General features: G+C 50.7%; 1 protein-coding gene and 1 long non-coding RNA gene across 2 annotated transcripts in view; one reads left to right on the forward strand and one right to left on the reverse strand.

Moving 5' to 3' along the window:
• Nucleotides 1–18,219, forward strand: part of LOC145534151 (uncharacterized) — a 270,548-nt gene that overhangs the window by 48,187 nt on the left and 204,142 nt on the right. Inside the window, exon 8 of the long non-coding RNA XR_014074277.1 lies at nt 5,204–5,315. This is a non-coding gene — a long non-coding RNA (uncharacterized LOC145534151). The remainder of the gene's footprint in view (nt 1–5,203; nt 5,316–18,219) is intronic.
• LOC145534143 (uncharacterized) overlaps nt 1–18,219 on the reverse strand; it is a 167,020-nt gene that overhangs the window by 8,009 nt on the left and 140,792 nt on the right. The window lies entirely within an intron of this gene.

Below are 18,219 nucleotides of genomic sequence, written 5' to 3' on the forward strand. Positions count from 1 at the left end.
GTGGGCGTCTGGGTGTTGCGCGGGAGCCAGGGCAGGCTCTCCCTGCCGAGGCGGTGACTCCTCCTCTGCCTCGGGTTCTCCTGCCAGAGCCCGAGCAGGTACAGGTGCAAGTGGAGGTGGAGGTTCTGGCTGAGGGGGTGGGACATCAGTGCCTGGGGCTGGGGGTCCTGCAGGCACGGAGATCCGATCTGCCCGGTGTGCTGGCCAGTACCCAGCTGGCCTGGTGTCTCTGCGAGGGCAAGTCTCGGTTCTCCATCTGCCCTCGGTGGATCCCTGGGTCCTGCACCTGGAGCCACCACCTCTGTAGGGACAGGTCTGGGAAGTGGAGCCTGGTTCCAGTTGGAGGTCAGTGCTAGAGCTGGGGGAGAAGCAAAGTTTGCCCACAGGCCAGCCTTGGCATGTGCGTATCCCGGGACAGAAAGCTTCCAAGAGATTCCCAAAGAATACCCAGCGTCGGATGTCTTTTGGGACTGAAGTGTGCAAGACGGGGGGCGGGGGGTGTGAGGCCAGTGCTTGCTGTAGGCCCAGCAGCAGCTTTCGGGGACTCGTCCCTGTGTAGCTCAGCACCCCGTCCCCACACACTCCCGTGCAGCAGCCCCAGCGTCCTCACCTCTGTGCTCTGGCGTGCTGGGCTCCAGGTCCTCCTGCTGCCTCAGAGGCCGGGGTTCTCGGGACTCTGGGTCGGAGCCGGGTGTGCTGAGCTCCGTGGCAGCCTCAGACTGGGCCGGCGGGTGTATCCTAGGCGGTGTCTCTGCAGCAGGCCTTCCCCGCCTCCTCTTCTCCCCCGGTGGGGCTGATGCCTCCGTGGGCACGCTCACCTGGAGCCTGCACTGGGCCTCACGGGCGGGGGGGTGGTGCTCCGACCCCTCCCTCCGGGAGGTGGATGGGGTGTCCCCGTCCTCGGCCTCATCACGTGGGAAGCTCTGCAACGACAGTGACCGTCAGCCAGCCATGCTGGGAGTTTTCCAAGCTGGGCCTGGCCAGTGGAACCGCTGCTTCTGCCTGCTCGAACTTCTCTTCCCAGAAGGGTCAGAGACGTGTGTCTGCTCAGATCCCCACCCGGGAGGAAAGAGACCCACCTGTGGGTGTGAGGTCAGCCTGGGCGGCCGCCGCTGCCCGCACACTCCCCATCGGGCCCAGCCTGCTCTCCCCTGGGGTGTGGACACAACTTGTCCGCAGGCTTCTGACCCCACATCCGCCTGGGCTTCCTTGAGGGAGACACACCCCGAGAAACCCGCATCCACACACACAGGCAAAGGACCCGGTGTTTCCGGGTGGCATGGGCGAGGTGGCCTGGCCCGGCCTGGGGCTCCCCGTGTTACCTTTCTGTTTCTCCGGGCAAACGGCCAGAGGCCTCTCGGGGGTGTCCTGAGCCAACGTCGACAGGGTGCCCACGCACACTGCCTGTGAGCTCTCCTGAGGCCCCGGCCTCTGGGCATGGGCAAACAGCAGAACATCCTGGCAGCAAGTGATCTGGCTGGGGGCTCCTCTCCGCTCTGGAGGCCTGGATACCCGGGTTGCGGGTTCTGTTGGGTTCTGTTGCCGGCAGGTGACATCATCGCCTGGGGTTCGTGCTGAGGTCCCTTCCCCAAAACTTCCCAAGGGAATCTCTGGGTTTCTGACTGCTCGACCACCCCCCTTAGGCCATGTGCAGGCACAGAGACGCCCACACAGCCCAGCCCACAGCCCTGGGGAGGCCTGGGTGCAGCCAGGGCCTGAGCTCCGAGGGCCCTGCTGCTCTCAGACCAGGCTCCTTCTTCTCATAAGTGGTGTGGCCCTGGACAAGCATATGCCCCTCAGGGTTTCCCCAGTCTCTCCATCTGCAGAGTGGGGGTCATTCTCCCATCTGCTTCCTAGGTCTGTCGGCCTACGAGCAGCTCCATGCCTTTCCACCTGGGGCCGATATCACGTGGAGCTCGTGCGCTGAGACTTCAGAAAGAAAGATTCCATCCAGGGCTGACATAGCACAGAATGGGGCAGAACGAGGCCTGGATGTGCCGTGGTACCCAGGAAAAGGCACTCCCCCTCCTGACTGTTTTGAGACCCCGCATCCAAGCTGGAGGACAGAAAGGAAGACTCGAAGGTCTCCCTCTCTTGTAGAAAAGAGTAGCCAACTTTCTGGTCCTGTTTCCATTGAGATTCTGTTCAAGTGTCCCAGCTCGGCTTCTGCGGGTGGCTGAGCTTCTAATGGCTCCCTGCGTTCTTGTCTTTTCCTCTGCAAACCTTCCGTCCTTTTCCCCCTTCTGGGGTGGATGGGCGCTGTCATTGCTTCTACCTTCGAGACAGATTGAGGAAAAGTGTGGACCATCGACTCCTTTCCTCTCTTTGGTTCCGTGTCTCTCTCTGGCTGTGTCCCTCTCTTTTCCTTTCTCAATTCCCTCTGTGTCTTCCTCTTTCTCTCTCGTGTGTGAATGGATGGATGCTAGGAATTCCACATGTATATGATTAGATGAGGGTTATGTTTTAGGGATAGGTTAGAGGGAGAGAAAGGCTTCAGGTCGGAGTTGGTCATAGGGGAAGGGTCAAGGGTGGTGGTGGTGTTTCTTGGAATCTGAGTGCTGTGCATTCTTCGTCTCTTTCCATATGAACCCCTTCTCAGATACACCACTTGGAAGGAGTCTCTCGTGTTCCGTTTCCTATCTTTTGCATTTGTGAATGCTTAGCTTCTCTGTTGTGAAGAGGTTCCATTGGATGGAAACCCATTGGTGTACTTCGTGTACCTCTTTCCCTTAATTGAAGAGACCCATTTCTACCTCCGCCCAGCAAATGGCAAGGAGACTCTGATGTTAAGGAGCCTTTGACCTACGCTTCTTTCTAGCTATCTCATGACATCAGTCTTTAGGGTGAGGTTTTTCCCCAATATTGAGGTGGTCTGAGATCCAAACCAATAGCGTTCTTCAGATGTAGCTGTCTGGGTTTCCCATGGACATTGATTGAAGAGGCTTTCTTGTTCCCATTTGGATAATCTCCCCTTCTGTGTCAGAGATGAGTTGACGATGGATGCTGGGGTTTGTTTCTGGACCCTCAACTTTATTCCATCGATCTGGATCTGTGTGTGTTGCTGTATTCCCAATAGCATACTGTCCTGCCGCTGCTGCTGCTGCTGCTAAGTCACTTCAGTCGTGTCAGACTCTGCGCGACCCCATGGCCTGCAGCCTACCAGGCTCCTCCGTCCAGGGCATTTTCCAGGCAAGAGTACTGGAGTGGGTCGCCATTGCCTTCTCCGATACTCTCCTGAGGATCCTAGTTTGGTCGTCTAATTTCCTTTCACACAACCTTGGATGTCCGTATCGGGGCCTTTTCGTCGGATTGTATTGACAATTTAGGCTCTTTTCTGTTTCCGTAACCCCTTTTGCAATTCTTTGTTCGGTGCGAAAATGCTTTGGCATTTTGAGAGGAATAGCATCGAAGCTGTGGATTGCCTTGTGGGGCTGTGACATCATTTTACCAATAGGAATTTTTCAAGCCCTGAGCACAGCTTCTCTCTCCAGTGATTGGTGTGGGCTTGATCTTCCTTCTTCCATCTCTCGCCGTTTTGTGAGAACAGGTGCATCCTTCCCTTCTGGGTTAGATGGACTCGTGGATATCACTTCAGTGCATGGCATTGTCAGTGGGGGTGATAATTCCCTTCTCATTGGAAGACTTTGCTGTGAGTATTAGAAATGCAAGTGACTTCTCTTCCCCTTCCTCCCTGTCCATCTCTCAGAGCCAACGGGAAACAGAGGCCTCATCCACGGTCACACAGGCCTGAGGGGGTGCAACTAGACTGTTGTTTCTTCAGGCCCTCAGTGCTGGACATCATCCGGGATCCTCTGTGTGTGTCTTCCTCAGTCTGGTGTCCCTTCAGACCTTTCCCTAGTTTTCACAGGCTTGTTGTGTTGGTGTTCTTTGTCTGTTTGGAGACACATCCTTGATAAGCTTTGTGTTTCCACTCATTCGTCTGGCAATGTATGACCTGTCTTTTGCTTTTGTCATGAGGTCTTTCCCACAGTAGATATCTTTGATTTTGCCAAGTCCACTGTATTCTCTGGGTTTTTTTGTGGACTGCCTTTTAGTTTTGTGTGTGAAGACTCAAAGCACGTGTCCGGTTTCTGCTCATTGTTCTTCTAGATTGGTGACAAGTTTTCACGGAAAGTTTGTCTAGGGATAAGTGGAAGTGAACTCGGTGTAAGGTGTCAAGTCTCCATCTCCATTCATGTCATCCCCTGCAGTTTCCAATTCCCTGTTCCTGAGTGGTTTTGGAGACCTTGTGGGAAGTTTGGTTGCATTGGAGTTTGCATTACCACCTTGATTCGATTCACACTGTTCTGCCGTCAGGGACACTGTCAAGGGGGAGTGAGGAGCAGCCTGCACTTCCAGCAGTGACCACACGGTGGGGCGAGTGCTGCTCTCCCCTCTGGGAGCCCCAGGCCACAGGCATCCCAGTGAGGAGCCAGCTCTGTGCTCAGCTGAAAGGAGTTAGTCTCTCAGGGGCCTATGAGCCCTTGCCTTTGGATCACCCAGGGTGGGCATTGACAGGGACAGAAAAAATTGCCCTGAATTCCATGGACGGAAGAGCCTGGCTGTGTAGAGTTCGTGGGTTGCCGTGAATCAGACACAACTGAGGACAGAAAAATTCAATACATTAAAACACTTTTGGGGGGTGGGGGTGAGTGAAAGGGGGTGATGTGGGTTTTTTTGTCTTATATAACAGCCAAGGGAAATCTAGTTTAAACCTAAATTCACATAGACGGGAAAGGTATAGCTCTCCGTCACCCTATTAAAAAAAAAAAAAAAACTACTAAACTTTTCTGAAAGTTTATTTACTAGCTTCCTTGAGCAGTTCATGGTGAAGCTTTTTTTTTTTTTTTTTTTTCTGTGACATTGGCCTCATTAAAAAGTACGGTTTGCCTTTACTGGATAATTTTGTTCATTGGTTTCTTAGGGAACCTTGGTAATATTTGAGTTTCCTGGGGAGTATGGTCACATGACCTGGCCCTGGCCAATCGGTGCGTTCCACCTCCCTGGCCACTGTGATTGGCTCCGGGCTGGGGCAGTGCCCAATCGGGGCCCAGGGCCGGGCCTGACGTTGGAAGCCAGGGGAAGACGAGCTGTCGTCCTGCTGGGGTAGGGGAAGGGGTGGGGCCGGGGGAGGTCAGGCTCCAGCAGTGGGAGGGGCGTGAGGTCCGCCTGCGGCAGTTGGTGACCTTCCCGCTCCCCTCAGGGCAGAGCCGCCGGCCTGAGAATGAGGGCGCTGCTGAGCCCAGGGGCTGGGATGGCCCGTTGCTGCTGTGGTCCCAGAGCTCCACCCGAGACCTGAGGGAAACCTTCTGCCCGTGAGTCCTCTCCCGCTTGTCTGTCAGCTTGTTTGAAGCATGCTGGGTTTTCTGCCCAGCTGGCTAAGGGGAGTCCCTGGAAATGCAAGGGTGTGGGTTTTGGCAGACTTCAGGGAAGACATGCCAGATGAGCCTGGGAGACTCCAGCTTAATCTGGATTCAGGAGATATCTCTTCGGGCCAGCTAGTAATTGTAGGATAAGCCTAATGAGTCTTCACAGGATGAAGAGAGTAACGTGCCAAGGTAGCATTCGATGTCCTCATTCGAGAGGATGAAGCTGGTGCTCAGAGAAGGGGGGAACTTGGCCACAGCAAGGAGGTGTGCACCCAGACAGAACCCCCAGATCCGGCCATTGGAGCTCAGGGAGGCCACTGGTGTGGCTTGTCCCTGTGGCAGGGGCCGAGGCACGCAGCCCACCCTGATTCCTGTGGGGGCCTGACTTGGGAAGTGCCATCTGGTAGCTTTGAGACTCACCAAACCAAATTGCACTGGAGAGAGGAGGGACACCTTCCTTCATCCACCCCCCACCCCCGCCGGCTTCCCACATACCCTGACCCCTTTCTCCCGATTTCGGAGCCATTTCCAGAGTCCCGCTCATATGACCTCATTCGAAGTGCACTGTGGACGAGCTGCCATCTGCAGCTGCTACCACAGCAGCCAAGGGCTTTAGCTCCCGAGTACCTCCCTTCCTTTGGAACTTGGGGGCCCTCTACTCCCCACTTGCACACCACAGACCTTTGCTGAGGATTGTGGGGACCCTCACTCAGTTTGCAGCACGTTGTAGCCATCCCTGTCCTCCCTTGAAACTCAGCTTGTGAGCTCCTTTGGAGCAGCGTGGCCCACCTGGCTGCAACGGAAGAGACACGGCTGACAGTGAAACAACAGCTTAGATCTGAGAGCCGGAAAGCTCTGTCAGAAGGGACCTCCCTCTTCACGCCGTAGAGGCTGTAGGAGCCGCCAGGGTTTCGGAACCAGTGCTGGGGCCAAAATGACTCCACAGCTGTTTTCCTTCCTGGGGAGGGTTCTGGCTTGAGTGGGAATGGCTCAAGTCTAAGGTTCTGAAAGCCCACTGTGTGCAGATGCACGGTACACAGAGAGGAGAAGGTGGAGTCCTGCCCTGGAGGTGGTCACAGCTCACGGATGAGCCAGGCAGGCAGGCAGGCAGGGCATGAGAACACCTGAGCTGCCTTCATGAGTGAATGGTGTGGGGGCAGAGGAAGAGAAGCCGGTCTGCTCCCTCATGTGGTGCCCAGGGCAGGTTGTCCCCAGAGGAAACCCTTACGACGGTGAGGAGAATCCCTGCTGTTTCCCAAGGGGTTCCGTCGGTGCGTGTCTTCCCCGGAGCGCTCAGGCCGTCTCTAAAGTACACTGGCCATGGGCATTGCCTCTCCTTGGAACTTCCCATGTGTTTCTCTTTTTTATGGAACAGTGATTTTCTAGAGGGGTTCTGGGCCACAAGGATGTTGGGTCATTTTCTAGCCTTCTGTCATGAAGAACGCTTTCCTGGGCGTTGGGGTGGTTTGTTGTTCCAGCTCCCTTTCTTGGCTTCTTTTGGGAGCTGGTGCAACAAGACGAGCTCAGCCTCTGCCTTCTGGCTGAGATGTCACCCTTCAAACAGCAATGCCTGCCTGGAGATAATGATGGCAGTGGCCAAAAGGGCTTCGTTTGGCACATGGTATCTTGAAAGGACGTACACCGTCCTTTCAGATATCAAAGGCTAGTTCAAATGACATAAAAATGAGAACTCTCCAATGGAGTCTTACAGTAGGTGGAGAGTCCGAAAAACACTGCTTCAGTCATTTCACGGAGAGTCATTGATTGGGGACACCAAGAATATAGGAAGGAATGCACAAAGAAAAGATGAAATTGTGTTCAGGATCGGGGGAAGGGATGAACAGGGCGTGCTTGCCTTGAATCCAGGCTTTGTTGGGGGGTGGGGCATAAAGATCAAACGGGTCTGAAACTACCAAGTGGTGATGGTAACACAGGATCACCAGAGTTACACAACAGTGTTCCCAAATTGCAACAATGATGAAAAAGTTTACGAATCCCAACTTAACCAACAAAAATACAGGAAACCATACAAAAAAGAAAACATCACCAGAAAGGTGGAAACAAACCAAATGCAAAGCAGTTCAGGGGAAAGGAACTCCATGTCCCCTGGGGGCAGACCGAGTTGCCGGCGTCCACGGTGAGCAGACAGGGATGGAGGCTGCAGAGCCGACCGCTCCCCTGGACGTGGTGTTTCCGGCAAGGGCTCTGGGTGTCTGTCCAGAGCGGGGGCTCGTTCTCCCTGCAGGGGTGGGTGAGTCATCGTGGGGGTCTGGGTGTTGCGCGGGAGCCAGGGCAGGCTCTCCCTGCCGAGGTGGTGACTCCTCCTCTGCCTCGGGTTCTCCTGCCAGAGCCCGAGCAGGTACAGGTGCACGTGGAGGTGGAGGTTCTGGCTGAGGGGGTGGGACATCAGTGCCTGGGGCTGGGGGTCCTGCAGGCACGGAGATCCGATCTGCCCGGTGTGCTGGCCAGTACCCAGCTGGCCTGGTGTCTCTGCGAGGGCAAGTCTCGGTTCTCCATCTGCCCTCGGTGGATCCCTGGGTCCTGCACCTGGAGCCACCACCTCTGTAGGGACAGGTCTGGGAAGTGGAGCCTGGTTCCAGTTGGAGGTCAGTGCTAGAGCTGGGGGAGAAGCAAAGTTTGCCCACAGGCCAGCCTTGGCATGTGCGTATCCCGGGACAGAAAGCTTCCAAGAGATTCCCAAAGAATACCCAGCGTCGGATGTCTTTTGGGACTGACGTGTGCGAGATGGGGGGCGGGGGGTGTGAGGCCAGCGCTTGCTGCAGGCCCAGCAGCAGCTTTCGGGGACTCGTCCCTGTGTAGCTCAGCACCCCGTCCCCACACACTCCCGTGCAGCAGCCCCAGCGTCCTCACCACTGTGCTCTGGCGTGCTGGGCTCCAGGTCCTCCTGCTGCCTCAGAGGCCGGGGTTCTCGGGCCTCTGGGTCGGAGCCGGGTGTGCTGAGCTCCGTGGCAGCCTCAGACTGGGCCGGCGGGTGTATCCTGGGCGGTGTCTCTGCAGCAGGCCTTCCCCGCCTCCTCTTCTCCCCCGGTGGGGCTGATGCCTCCGTGGGCACGCTCACCTGGAGCCTGCACTGGGCCTCACGGGCGGGGGGGTGGTGCTCCGACCCCTCCCTCCGGGAGGTGGATGGGGTGTCCCCGTCCTCGGCCTCATCACGTGGGAAGCTCTGCAACGACAGTGACCGTCAGCCAGCCATGCTGGGAGTTTTCCAAGCTGGGCCTGGCCAGTGGAACCGCTGCTTCTGCCTGCTCGAACTTCTCTTCCCAGAAGGGTCAGAGACGTGTGTCTGCTCAGATCCCCACCCGGGAGGAAAGAGACCCACCTGTGGGTGTGAGGTCAGCCTGGGCGGCCGCCGCTGCCCGCACACTCCCCATCGGGCCCAGCCTGCTCTCCCCTGGGGTGTGGACACAACTTGTCCGCAGGCTTCTGACCCCACATCCGCCTGGGCTTCCTTGAGGGAGACACACCCCGAGAAACCCGCATCCACACACACAGGCAAAGGACCCGGTGTTTCCGGGTGGCATGGGCGAGGTGGCCTGGCCCGGCCTGGGGCTCCCCGTGTTACCTTTCTGTTTCTCCGGGCAAACGGCCAGAGGCCTCTCGGGGGTGTCCTGAGCCAACGTCGACAGGGTGCCCACGCACACTGCCTGTGAGCTCTCCTGAGGCCCCGGCCTCTGGGCATGGGCAAACAGCAGAACATCCTGGCAGCAAGTGATCTGGCTGGGGGCTCCTCTCCGCTCTGGAGGCCTGGATACCCGGGTTGCGGGTTCTGTTGGGTTCTGTTGCCGGCAGGTGACATCATCTCCTGGGGTTCGTGCTGAGGTCCCTTCCCCAAAACTTCCCAAGGTAATCTCTGGGTTTCTGACTGCTCAACCACCCCCCTTAGGCCATGTGCACGCACAGAGACACCCACATAGCCCAGCCCACAGCCCTGGGGAGGCCTGGGTGCAGCCAGGGCCTGAGCTCCGAGGGCCCTGCTGCTCTCAGACCAGGCTCCTTCTTCTCATAAGTGGTGTGGCCCTGGACAAGCATATGCCCCTCAGGGTTTCCCCAGTCTCTCCCTCTGCAGAGTGGGTGTCATTCTCCCATCTGCCTCTTAGGTCTTTTGCCCTAGGATTACCTCCATGCCTTTCCACCTGGGGCCAATATCCCATGGAGCTTCTGTGCTGAGACTTCAGAAAGAAAGATTCCATCCAGGGCTGACATAGCACAGAATGGGGCAGAACGAGGCCTGGATGGGCTGTGGTACCCAGGAAAAGCCACTCCCCCTTCTGTTTTGAGACCGCGCATCGAAGTTGGAGGACCGAATAGAAGACTCGAATGTCTCCTTCTGTTTCAGAAAATAGTAGCCAACTTTCTGGTCCTGTTTCCATTGAGATTCTGTTCAAGTGTCCCAGCTCGGCTTCTGTGGTTGGCTGAGCTGTTAATGGATCCCTGCGTTCTTGTCTTTTACTCTCATAGCCTTGGGTCATTTTCCCCCTTCTGGGGTGGATGGGCACTGTCATTGCTTCTACCTTCAAGACAGATTGATGAAAAGTCTGGACAATCTACTCCTTTCCTCCCTTTTCTTCCGTGTCTCTCTCTGGATGTCTCTCTTTTTCCTTTCTAAATTCAGTCTATGTCTTCCTCTTTCTCTCTCGTGTGTGGATGGATGGATGCCTATGAATGCACATGTATATTATTAAATTAGGGTGATTTTTTAGGGATAGGTTAGTGTGAGATAAAGGCTTTAGTTTGGAGTTGGTATTGGTGAAAATGTCAAGGGTGGTTGTGGTGTTTCTTGGAGACTGAGTGCTGTGTGTTCTTAGTCTCATTACGTAGGAACCCCTTCTCAGATACACCACTTGTAAGAAGTCTCTCATGTTCAGTTTACTATCTTTAGGATTTGTGAATGCTTAGCTTTTCTGTTGCAAATATGTTCACTTTGTTGGAAACCCATTGGTGTACTTCTTTTTCCTGTTTCCTTTCCTTGAAGAGAGCTATTTCTGCTTCCACCCACCAAATGTGAAGGTGACTCTGATGTTAAGGAGCCTTAGACCTATGCCTATTTGTAGCTATCTCATAACATCAGTCTTTAGGTTGACGTTTTTCACCGATATTGAGGTGGTCTGAGATAAAAACCGATAGAATTCTTCAGAAGTAGCTGTCTGGTTTTCCCATGGACATTTATTGAAGAGGCTTTCTTGTTCCCATTTGGATATTCTCCCCTGTGTGTCAGAGATGAGTTGACCATGGATGCTGGGGTTTGTTTCTGGACTCTCAACTTTATCGCATTGATCTGGATCTGTGTGTTGTTGTATATTACCAGTAGGCTACTGTCGTGCTGCTGCTGCTAAGTCACTTCAGTCGTGTCTGACTCTTTGCTACCCCATGGCCTGCAGCCTACCAGATTCCTCCGTCAAGGGTATTTCCCAGGCAAGAATATTGGAGTGGGTTGCCATTGCCTTCTCCAATAGTGTCCTCAGGATCCTACTTTTGTAGTCTAATTTCCTTTCACACAACCTTGTACGGCCATCTTGGGGCTTTTTCGTCGGATTGTATTGAATATTTAGGCTCTTTTCTCTTTTCATACACCTTTAGGAGTTCTTTGTTCACTGCGACAATCCATTGGTATTTTGGGAGGCATAGCATCGAACCTATGTATTACCTGTGGGGGTGTGACTTCATTTTATCTATAGGAATTCTTTCAATCCATGAGCACAACCTATCTTTCCACTGGTTTGTGTGGATTTCATCTTCTTTCTTCCATCTCTTGCAGTTTTCTAGAACAGGACCTTCCTTCCCTTCTGAATTAGATGGACTCGTGGGTATTTCACTTCACTGAAAGGCATTGTCAGTGGGGGTGATAATTCCCTTCTCATTGGAAGACTTTGCTGTGAGTATTAGAAATGCAAATGATTTCTCTTCCCTTTCCTCCCTGTCCATCTCCCAGAGCCATGGGGAAACACAGGTCTCATCCAGGGTCACACAGGACTGAGGGAGTGCAACTAGACTGTTGTTTCTTCAGGCCCTCAGTGCTGGACATCATCCGGAATACTCTGTGTGTCTTCTTTGGTCTGGTGTCTCTTCAGACCTTTCCCTAATTTTAACAGGCTTGTTTTGTTAGTGTTCTTTGTCTGTTTGGAGACAAATCCTTGGTAAGCTATGTGTTTGCAATTATTTTTCTCAAGGTGTATGACCTGTCTTTTGCTCTTGTAATAAGGTCTTTACCAGAGTAGATATCTTTGATTTTACAAAGTCCACTATATTCTCTGGGATTTTTTTTTTTGTCTCCTTAGTTTGCCTATCTTTCTCTTTCTATACATTAATATTAGGTAGATGAAGTATGTCACTCTGATAAATTAGTGGACTTATGTACAGTGTCTCCTTTGTGGCTCAGAAGAACAGTTGTCCCAGGTCACCAGAGACAGGAAATACAGCGTGTCTCCTGTGTAGGCTGAATGTGGTGTACTGTTGGATGTACCATCGTTGCTGTGGGCATGCTTTTGGGTCTGGTTGACCACCAGTGCAGCTGACCTTGAGCCCCACCTCAACAGTTGCAGATGTGTTTCTGGCTGGAGCTGACCTGGAGTGGGAACCACCTTGAGGGAATGCAAGTCATGGCTGAGTCCACCCACTGTTTGTGGTAGGGATGGAGTCTATTGTGGGGGAATCCAAGCCCTCGGGGGGGGGAAGCCATTTTGGAGGAGCGTTGTGGGCATGGCTGGGTTGGATATGTGTGTTTCACCGGGAACAGAGAGACTGGCAGGGCAAGCAGTGCCAGCAAGGTAAGTGGGGAATGTCAGAAATATCTCCTGCTAGCACTGGGCCAGCTGTGTACAGGGAGGATTTTTTAAAAAGTCAGTGATTTTTCATCTCTAGAGAAAGTTCCAACAAATCCTTGCCCCTTTGGCACTTGTCCTAAAATCAGTCCATGATTCTTTTTCCCATATTACCCATGTACTTTTCAAGCTGCTGCCTGTGAGCTGATTTTCAGCGTGAGTACTTTGGCACAAGCATATTACGTGCTAAGGCCCACATGGGATCTCATTGATAAGATGGCTCGTTATGATGATCTCACAAAGAATAAATCACAGTGATTTGTGAAACTGACCAAATTGCCCAAATGGCACCCTGTAATCTCACTGGTGCCTATCTTCTCAAAGCTGTGAGACCACAAGATTCCAGACCTCTGGCTACGTGATAATCCCTTCAGAGAATTTTCCACTGGTGGGGTATAAGAAGGACTCCATCAGAAAGGGAGAAGCCTGGTTCTCCTTAAGAGCCACTCACCCTCTTTTTTCCCTCTGATAAATTTCCTTTTCTTGTCTGACTGCCTGGCTTGCTCTCTTTTTCTCTGCACTCGCCTTACATTTTGGTGCCAAAACCCTGGAAGAAAGAATCATGGCAACTGGGTGGGCTCCTCTTACGAGCCCACGTCCGGTGGTCTCCTCCCTTGGACCTTGCCGAGAAACTGAGACGATCTCCGTCCGGGACTCTCCACTTGCCTTGCTGGACTGACATCCACACACCGGCCCACTTTTCATCCATAGGTTACAAAGGTGAGTGAAATCCCATTCTCTCGGATCCTCTCTCTCTCACTGGGTGGGAGGATTTCCATGGCCCTTGCATCCCATCTGACTTTGAAATAGGGGACGCCCATTTCAAAGCAGACTGTTACTACTCTCTGAGAAAGTCCAGAGAACAGGGAAGCCTTTTCTCTCGGAACTTTCTCCTCGCTTTCTCTCGCCCTTGTCTAACCTCCCTATTCAGTGGCAATGGGAAAATCTCAACCCCAGCCCTCAAAACCTACTCCTTTAGGATGCCTTCTCCATAACCTAACAGCCTTGGGCTTCCAAGGGGGAGATAAGACCAAAAAGACTTATTTACCATTCTAACACTGTCTGGCTGCAATACAGACTTGATAACATGTCCCAATGGCAAGAAAATGGAACTCTTGATTATGATACTATACTGGACCTCGATAACTTCTGCCACCACAATGGCAAGTGGTTAGAAATCTCTTATGTTCAGGCTTTCTTTGCTTTTCGCTCTCACCCCTCTCTCTGTGAATCCATTCTGGTGCTCCAAACACAATGTCTCTTGATCCCTGTTCAGACTTTTCTTCTTCTTCCTTCGACCCTTCTGACCACAGCCCACCCTCTATAGCTCCTGATCCCCTTGCAGCAGCTCCAGATCCAGTTTCACCATCTCCACCTTATGCCCCCTACTCCCTCCCTCCTTCTCAGGCTGCAGCTCCCAATCCCCCTCCCCAGCCTGTGCCTGAAATAAGCTCTAAGACCTCAGCCCCACCCTCTACACAGAGGGTCCCAAGGCTTTACCCCACCTCCTTAGATCCCCTCCCTAGTACCCTGTCCCGAACACCTTTAAAACAGGAAACTTCACCACAGGAGTCAGCTCCTTTCTCTGCTCCACTCCTCCCTATAGGGGAAGTAGCTGGGACAGAAGACATTGTTCGGGTTCGTGCCCCATTCTTCCTCTCTGATCTATCTCAGATTGAAAAGCGTTTTGACTCCTTCTCCTCAGAGCTTGATAATTATCTAAAAGAATTCAAGCATCTTACCCAGTCTTACAACTGAACCTGGCATGATATTTATATCATCCTTTCCTTCACTCTTCTCCCAGAAGAGAAGGAACGAGTATGGCAAGGGTCTCAGGCACATACTGATGAGATACACAGGACAGACGACATTAAGCCCATATGGGCAATGGCAAGGCATAAAGCTGTCAACTTTGATAAGCTCTCAGAAATAACTCAAGGGCTAGATGAAAACCCAGCACAATTTCTAGCCAGGTTAACAGAAGCGTTACAAAAATACACAACATTAGACCCCACTTCAGCAGAGGGCACCATTGTCCTCAATAACCATTTTATCTGCCAGTCGTCCCCAGATATCTGAAAGAAACTATAAAAGGCAGAAGGTCCTCAAACCCCTCAATGAGACCTTTTAAATTTAGCCTTTAAGATTTTCTATAACCAGGAAGGACAGGCAAATCTAGAGAAGGGCCAACAAGATCAGGCCAAATGCCACCTTTTAGCCACTGCTCTACATGGCTCCAAGCCTCCATCAACCAACAAAGAAAGGAAGCCACCTGGGCCCTGCTTCAAATGCGGCAAAGAAGGCCACTGGGTTCACTCATGCCTAAAGCCAAGGCCCCCTCCAGGTCCATGTCCCATCTGTGGCAAAAAAGGACATTGGGCCCCTCTAGCAAACCAGACATCCCCTCCTGGTCCTGAGCAGGAGTTCTCTGACCCAGCTCTGCCCAGACACCTCAGGCTCAGCACTGAAATACTGGAGGTGCCCAGGGCCCCAGGCCCCAAATCTCATCACCTCTGTGGAGCCTAGGGTAATTTTACAGTGGCAGGTGTAGACTAAAAAAAGATTTACAACTTGAGAGTTGTGAGTTAAGTTTTATTTGGGGCAAAATGAGGACTGCAGCCCAGAAGGCAACATCTCAGATAGCTCTGAGAGACTCCTCTCAAGCAGCAGTGGGGGAAAGACAATATATAAGGTTTGGGGGAAGTAGTAGTAGTAGTAGTCATTTAGTCGGTAAGTCATGTACAACTCTTGCGACCCCATGGACTGTAGCCCACCGGCTCCTCTGTCCATGGGATTCTCCAGGAAAGAATACTGGAGTGGATTGCCATTTCCTTCTCCAGGGGATCTTCCCGACCCAGGAATTGAACCCAGGTCTCCTGCACTGCAGGCAGATTCTTTACCAAAGTGGGAGTTCAATACCATGAAGTACTCGTTTTATAAAGGCTTTTTGTTAATCATGAGGATCTCATATCACCATGAAGGGATTTAGTGTTACTCTAGATACGAGGAGAGGCAAGGATTGAGATCATAAAATTTGTTCCTAAAAACATCCAATTATCTAAAGACCTGTCCCACCAGATTCCCTGGAGCACAGAGTGCCTCACTCCACCCTGAACTCCATCAGGGGTTGTTGAAGGTCAACAGCTATAGCAGCATGGGGTTCAGTCTCTGTAGATGCTTTCATCGTTCAGTCGTTGACAATGCTCTGGGTACATGCCAATTTGTAGTTGACACGGCCCCCATGTGGTCATAAATCCGATCATACTTTGGGGGTCATTTCATGACCATTTTGTTCCATGTTGCTGGGAAGGCTCATTCCCACTTCTGAAGGTTTTGGTTGATAAGACACTCAATGTGCTATTACTGGACTAGGTCTTAATAGTCAAAGATCTTTGGACACCTGTCTTCTAGTTATGGTCCAGGAAAGTATTCCCTCTCGTTGCATCTGTTCAAACCTAGAGTTACACTATTACAATCATTGGTCATATATCGAGCTATACATTTGATCAACTGCTTCAAGTCTAGTCATCATTTTCGTTGGAGGTTCATACACTTGGTAATAGAAGAAAAAATAATCTTGTGAAACAAGCAAAATACAAATGGTATAATTAATAACACTAGTGGAATTAAAAGTAAATATTTTAGCCATGAACCTCCCACACCAGTTTTCTTAAAAGATCATCAAGATTAGGGAATGGGTCACTTAAAGCAGAAATCTGATTTTTCATATGGTTCAAATGTGTTACATTAAAGGATTTACCAGGTATGAAAATATAGCATTCAGTTTGCATTATAGCACAGATATCTCCCTGAGATGTTTTAAGGTGTCAAGGGCCTTGAAGTTGTTTAGCACTGCCTCTCTCATCATAGAGATCTCAGAATTCAATAGGCTAATAGCTCGGTTACTCTCACTTAAAGCTTATGAAAGATGTTAAGGCTTATATATGGCCAATTACATCCTCCAGCCCCATTGAAGGCGCGCACACACACACACACACACACACACACACACACACACACACACACACAAGCTGCTAAATTGTCATACCAATAGAATACAGATCTTTGACCCATTGGGATCATACCAATGGTAGATTGGTTAGGGTTCTCTCTAATTCGTTAACATGCATGACCTAAAATTCATGGGAATCCCAGGCCACACCTTCGTATCCAACTCTGTAGATGTGAAGGCCATAAATTAGTGCCACAAATCCACCGAGTCCCATACCAATCAGTCTCTCTAAGGGTAATAAGAGACATAGATCATAAAGCACCCAGCCTTGTCTCATAATCACCAAGTTGATGATTTTTAGTATGATTTGACCCTTCCCAACATAGAAGAGCTTTTAAATTTAAATGACCATAGCCTGGTGTTAACCATATAGATCCACCCCACAATTGTGGGAATTGTCCTTTTCACAGATGCGAGGTTAATTTTTTTTAACTGAGACTTAGCTCATCACTCTGATTGAGTTAAATGACCCTAAGATAAAACTTAAATATATGGCCAGCTTCCCCAGAGCAGGTATTATTAATTGGCCAGGTGAGGGAATCCCATCTGTAATATCATGAAGATAGGCCAAGACTGAACACTCACCTAAAATAAATTTCCTAGTGGGTATCCCTAAAGAACAGAAATCCACCAAGGAAACCCAGAAGTATTAGACATAGGTAATTGGCCACAATCAGACAATTGGATTGAGTTTTAAACTAGCATAGAATCGTGTCCATGATAGAAAAGATTTGATTGGTAGTCATAGGTCCAAGGAATCAAGAAAACATGATAAATGATCATAAAACTCAGATCAGCATCTTGGGCACGCTGTCTACTTCTGATGTCCTCCTCTTCTCATCCTAGTGTAGTGCAGTTTCCTCTGAGCATTGTTTTAAGGTGCGTTTGAGGTCAGCAGGCCTCTCTATAGACCAGTCCAGCTTAGGGGCCTTTGGAAGTGGGGGCTAACCCAAGAGTCAATTTTCCTTCAATTTCACTGGGCATGAGCTAGTTAAGAGTATCTGATAGACAGGTCCATCCATCCAGGTTGGAAAGTTCCTTAAATTATGTCTTCTTTCAGTCTTGATTGCAGGTCATGCCTGAGGCATCTGATCTTCATCCAAAGACAGATTACTAAAATAAGCTTCAGAAACAACCCTAGAGTGTCCTTTAATATTGCAATTAAATTTTACATTAATATACCCTAACAACAAAGAACTATCCAGGAAATGAGTCTTAGTAGATACAGACCTCCATTAACAAACTGGGATTTAACATTCCTTGAAACATCTTTTTCTCCCTAAAATCACCATCATTTTTACCAAATATAGCCAAATTAAGACTTGTTTGTAATATAGGTCTGGTCACAATGAACTTTGCCTGATGATTTGGATAACCATAATTGAACATAGACTTTTTTGCTTTGCTGAGACTATAAAAGTCTCAGACTGAACTTTTTTTTTTTTAATAAATTTATTTATTTTAGTTGGTGGCTAATTACTTTACAATATTGTAATAGTTTTTGCCATACATTGACATGAATCAGCCATGGGTTTACATGTGTACCCCTTCCTGGACCCCCCACCCACCTCCCTCCCCATCCCATCCCTCCGGATCATCCCATTGCCCCGGCCCTGAGCCCATGTCACATGCATCGAACATGGAATGGTGTTCTGTTTCACATATGATAATATACATGTTTCAATGCTATTCTCCCAGAACGTCCCACCCTCACCTTCTCCCTCAGAGTCCACAAAAATGTTCCATGCATCTGTGTCTCTTATTCTGTCTCGCATATAGGGTTATCGTTACCATCTTTCAAATTCCATATATATGCATTAGTATACTGTATTGGTGTTTTTCTTTCTGGCTTACTTCACTCTGTATAATGGGCTCCAGTTTCATCCATCTCAGTAGAACCGATTCAAATGTATTTTTTTAATGGCTGAGTAATATTCCATTGTGTATATGTACCACAGCTTCCTTATCCATTCGTCTGCTGATGGACATCTAGGTTGCT

This window comes from Giraffa tippelskirchi, chromosome 14 (assembly GCF_054371585.1).
Source record: "Giraffa tippelskirchi isolate mGirTip1 chromosome 14, T2T-mGirTip1v1.2.pri, whole genome shotgun sequence".
Classification (NCBI taxonomy): Eukaryota; Metazoa; Chordata; class Mammalia; order Artiodactyla; family Giraffidae; genus Giraffa; species Giraffa tippelskirchi.